Here is a 6,305-nt window from a genome sequence, read left to right on the forward strand (position 1 = left end):
CTTACCGAATTGGGCCCGTTGGCCCATCATTCCAATTTTGGCCCATTAAGCCCCAAAATATCGAGGGCACAGAAATCATGCACTGTGCAGTCCAAATTTTGTAGCTTATCAAAAACATTAATCGATTTACCTCACGAGCATTCGCACACTCGCAAATCTACAAAATACCGGTTTTCAGCATTTCGGCTTTTTGACTTTTGTCGATCCAGACTAAGAAAGAGGGTGTTAGTTACACACCTGTCTGCGACGATATGCTGACGAGATCCACACACGAACCGCCTACAATTGGATTACTAACACGTTAATCTAACTATTCAAATACAAACTACGTATTAAACCCTTACAATATTCGGCCAACCACACCTACAGATCATAGTAAGCTTATAAGAAATCAATAAGCAACTCATTAAAAAAATTTTGTCAATGTTTACCACATAATCATAATCTCAGTGCAAGCTGTCTTCCTGAGCAATAGTCACTAAATCATTTATAACTGGAGCTACGAAACTCCAAATCAAGTGCCGTTAATTTTCCCTGAAAATAGACTCATATATCTTATATCCATAAAATTTTAAGAATTTTTGGTTTGGCCAATCAATTCCAGATTTTTCTCAAAGTTTCGCATGTTTCACTATTTGACTAATCTGACCACTCTTCATTACGAATAAAATTTCTCATTGTACAGAATTCAAAATATGTTCTCATTTATTCCATTTGAAACTAGACTCATTAAGCTTTAATTACATAATTTATGCAGCTTCTAACTCATCTCCCACAATTTATGGTGATTTTCCAAAGTCACGTTACTGCTGCTGTCCCAAGCAGATTTATTACCAAATCAGTCTTTCACACCTAACTTGCATGCTTGTTATTTAAACATGTATATCACCAATCAATCATCACATATCTATGATTTTACTTAAGTATAATCTCTATTTCATCATTTTAAAGCAGAACATGTTAACTGATTTTTCCCTTTAGCATCTAAGCACATGCATGCTCATTTGTTTGGCTCAACTTCACATATCTTCCATTTTTCATCAAAAGAACATGAAACAACAACCATTTACTTCATTTTAATTCATGACCAAATGCTCACAACACAACCAAAAACCAAAATATGCTTCAAGAGTTAAGGTAGAATCAAGAAGAACTCATGAACATCAAGATAGAAGCAAACTACCATGAACTTACCTTCAATTTTCTTCCCCAGGTGACCGAACATTCAAGAGCTTTCTCCTCTCATTTCTCTTCTTTAACTTTAGGCTATGATGAACAAAGATGGACAAAACTTTGTTCTTTTCACTCCTTTTTCTTTTAATAAAATTTCATATTTCATCCATTTAATTCTTTAATACAAAAGACATGAAATTCCAATCATGGAACATTTACCTAACCCATTATCATGGAACATTTACCTAACCCATTATCATGAAACATTTACCTAACCTATTATCATGGAACATTTACCTAACCCATTATCAATTTGTATCAATTTGTACCGTAAATTATGGATATCAAGTGCACATTTTTTCTACAACAAAATGATGGCTGGCCACTTCATGTAAAATGGGAGGTTTGTCATGCAAATCCTCCTATTTTGCACTCCTATTTATTTGGCCACTTCAATTTAGCCTATAGCATTTTCAATCATTTTCACATAGGTCCTATTTCATAATTTCACTCACAATTGACAAAATTAAAGCATGAAATTTTGCCAACATTCACAGAATTCCCGAAAATTGGGGCGTTACACTAGATGTTATTACTAGTACTTTTTCTCTTTTTGATACTGATATAGTTACGTTGATAGATCCTGGACCAACCTATTCTTATATCTATATGAATTTAGTATTTAAAAAGAGTTTACATGTCGAGTCTATAGAGTTTGAAATTAAAGTATCGAACCCCTTAGGAAAATTTGTTTTAGTTGATAAAATTTTTAAGAATTATATGTGATTCTAGGTATGGACTGGCTGACTATGCACGATGCAGCTGTGAATTGTAGACAGAAGACTATCGAATTGAAATATCAAAATGGTGAGATTATTTTGATTGAGTCTAATGATTCGAGTGAATTACCTACTGTGATATCGTCTATGTTAGCTCAGAAATATTTGAAAAAGGGTTATGATGCATATCTTGCATACGTATTGGATACGAAAGTGTCAAAATCAAAGATTGAATTTGTACCTATTGTTTGTGAGTTTTCGGATGTATTTTCAGAAGAATTACCGGGATTGCCTCCAATCAAAGAAGTTGAATTTGGTATTGAGTTAGTACCGGGAACAACACTAACATCGATAGCTCCGTACAGAATGGCTCCAAAAGAATTAAAAGAGTTGAAAGCTCAATTGCAAGAATTGACAGACAGAGGTTTTGTACAATCGAGTTATTCTTCTTGGGGTGCACCAGTATTGTTTGTGAAAAATAAAGATGGCACGATGTGCATGTGTATCGACTATAGACAGCTGAATAAAGTGACTATAAAGAACAAATACCCTCTACCGCAGATTGATGACTTATTTGATCAGTTGAAAGGGGCTACAGTATTTTCAAAAATTGATTTGAGATCAAGTTACTATTAGTTCCAAGTCAAAGAGTCGGATGTGCCAAAAACCGCGTTCAGAAAAAGGTATGGACATTATGAATTTCTTGTCATACCTTTTGGTTTAACTAATGCTCCTGCCATTTTTATAGACTTGATGAATTTAAATATTCAAACTGTATTTAGAAAAATTTGTTGTTGTATTCATTGACGATATTTTGATCTATTCACGAGATGAATCTGAGCATAGTGAACATTTAAGAGTTGTGTTACAAACTCTACGTAACAAGAAGTTATTTGCAAAGTTCAGTAAATATGAGTTCTGGCTCAAAGAGGTTAGATTTTTGGGACATATTATTTCAACCGGTGGTATTAGAGTTTATCCGAGTAAGATTTCTGCTCCCAAGAAACGTATCTGAAGTCTATAGCTTTTTGGGCTTACCGGGTTATTACGAAGATTTGTCAAAGGATTCTCAATGATTGCGACACCTATGACTCAACTGCTGCAAAAAAATGTAAAGTTTGAATGGTCAGAAAAGTGTCAGCAGAGTTTTGAACAGTTGAAAGCACTGTTAACAGAAGCATTAGTTTTGTTTCAACTTGAATGGGTAAAGAGTTCGCGATCTATAGTGATGCATCACTAAATGGATTAGGTTGTGTTTTGATGCAAAATGGAAAAGTTATAGCTTATGCTTCTCGAAAACTGAAACCGCATGAAAAGAACTATCCGACACATAATTTAGAGTTGGCTACAATTGTGTTCGCATTAAAGATTTGGCGACACTACTTATACAGTGAGAAATGCCATATTTATACGGATCACAAAAGCTTGAAATATCTGATGTTATAGAAGGATTTGAATTTGCGACAACGAAGATGGCTCGATTTATTGAAATATTATGATTTTATTATTGATTATCACCCGGGAAAAGCTAATGTTATTGCTGATGCTCTGAGTCGAAAATCTTTGTTTGCATTATGAGCAATGAACACCCAATTGATGATATGTGATGACGAGTCTATTTTAGCTGAATTAAGAGCTAAACCGGTATTTTTTCAACAAATTTGTGAAGCTCAGAAAAATGATCGTGAACTACAAGCTAAACGAATTCAATGTAAGTCTAATTTTTATTCAAAATTTCACATTGGAACTGATGACTATTTAACATTCCGAAATAGAATTTGTGTACCGAAAAATATAGAGCTTATTCAGAAAATCCTGCATAAAGCACACAATAATTATTTTTCTATTCATCCGGGTAGTACCAAGATGTATAACGATCTGAAATAGATGTATTGGTGGTCAGGAATGAAATAGGATATATCAGAGTTTGTATCGAAATGTTTGATTTGTCAACAAGTCAAAGCTGAACATCAAGTACTATCGGGTTTACTACATCCGTAATGATTTCTGAGCGGAAATGGGATAGACTTTATATGGATTTTGTGTCAGGATTGCCCCTAACTCTGAAAAAGAAAGATGCTATTTGGGTTGTCGTTGATCGACTAACAAAATCTGTTCATTTCATACCGGTACGTACAACTTACTCACTTGATAGATTAGCTGAATTGTACATTTCTGATATTTTTTTATTACATGGTGTGTCTTTATCTATTATCTCTGATAGAGATCCGAGATTTACGTCGCGATTCTAGAAGAAATTGCAAGAAGCTCTGGGAACAAAGTTGAATTTCAGTACCACTTTTCATCCTCAGACTGATGGACAAACTGAGAGAGTTATTCAGATTCGCAAAGGTATGTTGAGATGTTGTATTTTAGAATTTGAGGGTAGGTGGGTAAAATACTTACCGTTGATTGAATTTGCATATAACAACAGTTTCCAAATGAGTATAAAGGTGGCACCGTACGAAGCTTTATATGGCCACAAATGTTGAACTCCACTATACTGGATTGAATTGAGTTAGAAAAAGATTCACGGAGTTGAATTCATTAGAGAAACTGAAGAAAAGTGAAAATGATTCGTGACAGTCTAAAAGCAGCTTCAGATCGACAGAAATCCTACGCGGATTTGAAACATAGAGAGAATAAATTTCAAGTCGGGGATCGAGTGTTTTTAAAAGTATCACCGTGGAAAAAGATTCTTCAATTCTGCCGTAAAGAAAAGTTGAGTCCGCAATTTATCAGGCCGTATGAGATTACCGAAAGAATAAGGTCTGTAGCATATCGATTAGCTTTACCGTCTAAACTTGAAAAGATTCTTCAATTAGGTACGGTTTTTACTCGGTTTTTAGTGATTTCTACGTTTTTGTAATCGTTGCTTTGTATTCTAGCTAGCTCGTACCTCAATTTTTGAATTTGTTCATAATTTTGAAAAGTTCCATTGTTAAATACTTGGGTATTTTGAAGTTTCTTGTTAGATTATTGATGGTTTTTAATAGATATACAAGTTTTATGAAGTGACTTTTGACAAAAATGAGAATTAGGGATTAAATTGTGAAAGATAGAAATATTGTGGTTTAAAATATGAAAATAATGAAAGATTTGGGCTGCTAGTAGCATTTAGGAAATTTGGCTATCATGGGTTATGGTTTAATTGTGTAATTTTGCATTTTTATATGTTAAGGACTAAATTACAAAGTAGTCAAAAGTTTAGGGTAAAATTATAAATTAGCCAAAATGAATGTTTTAGGCTAAATTGAATTGAATGAAAATTTGAATGAGTTAATTTGATATAATATAGATCAAGATAAGCCGAGATCGAGTTTAGATCGGGGAAAAGGAAAGATAGACGAATAGTCGATAATTTTATCTGAGGATACGAGGTAAGTTCATATAATTAGAATCAAACTTTTCTATACTTGTAATTGTTGAATTGAATGTATATAATTGAAATACTTGAAATATAAATGTCTTAATGATATATTGTATTCGTTACCGAGTCCGTTTGAACTATATGAATTCATTGGATACGAGTGACGTGTTACTGAGATTACCGTATTGGTTGAGCTCCTGCATTTGTTGCGGACTCACCACAACTCGTAAGAGCTTACTGTTTTAGCTCATTGGAGCTTATCGATTCAGCTCGAAAGAGCTTACTGTTCAGCTCAATAGAGCTTACTGTTTTCATCTCAATAGAGTTTACTGTTCGTCAGCTCAGGAGGAGCTTACCAACCATGACTCGAAAGAGCATATATGATGATGAATTGACGGATTACTGACATTGTTCACTCGACTATCCTTTGAAGTTCTAATAGGTTCAACGGGATTAAATACTGTTTATATGGATAAGTTACGAGTTATAAGTGATATTAATGTTATGTATGATATGTGAATTTTGGAATAATACAGAGTATTGTATTAATGGATGTTTTACATTTATGTTAAATGACTAACATGTGATGATTATGTGTGAATAGGTGATGGTTAAATTGAATTGTTGGCATTTTTATCTATTGCTTAATTTTGTATAAATGGTAAGTTTAATTCTGAATTATACGGGCTTACTAAGCTATAAAGCTTACTCTGTTTCTTTTTCTATGTTTTATAGAGGCTCTTTGCTAGCTCGTTTCGTACAAGTCGGAGTTGCATGTCACACTATCCAATTTTCGATTGGTATTTTGAACTTGTGAATTTATGTAAATATGGAATGTATAGGCCAGTTTGAAAGAAGTAGTTATGTTTTGGTATCATGATTTGTGAATGATTTTCTATATAAGTTAAGCCAAGTGATATGGCTTATTTTGGTATCATGTTTTGATTGCATATATGTAGTTAGAGATTGTATGTTTTGATATG

This window comes from Gossypium hirsutum, chromosome A10 (genome assembly GCF_007990345.1).
Source record: "Gossypium hirsutum isolate 1008001.06 chromosome A10, Gossypium_hirsutum_v2.1, whole genome shotgun sequence".
Lineage (NCBI taxonomy): Eukaryota > Viridiplantae > Streptophyta > Magnoliopsida > Malvales > Malvaceae > Gossypium > Gossypium hirsutum.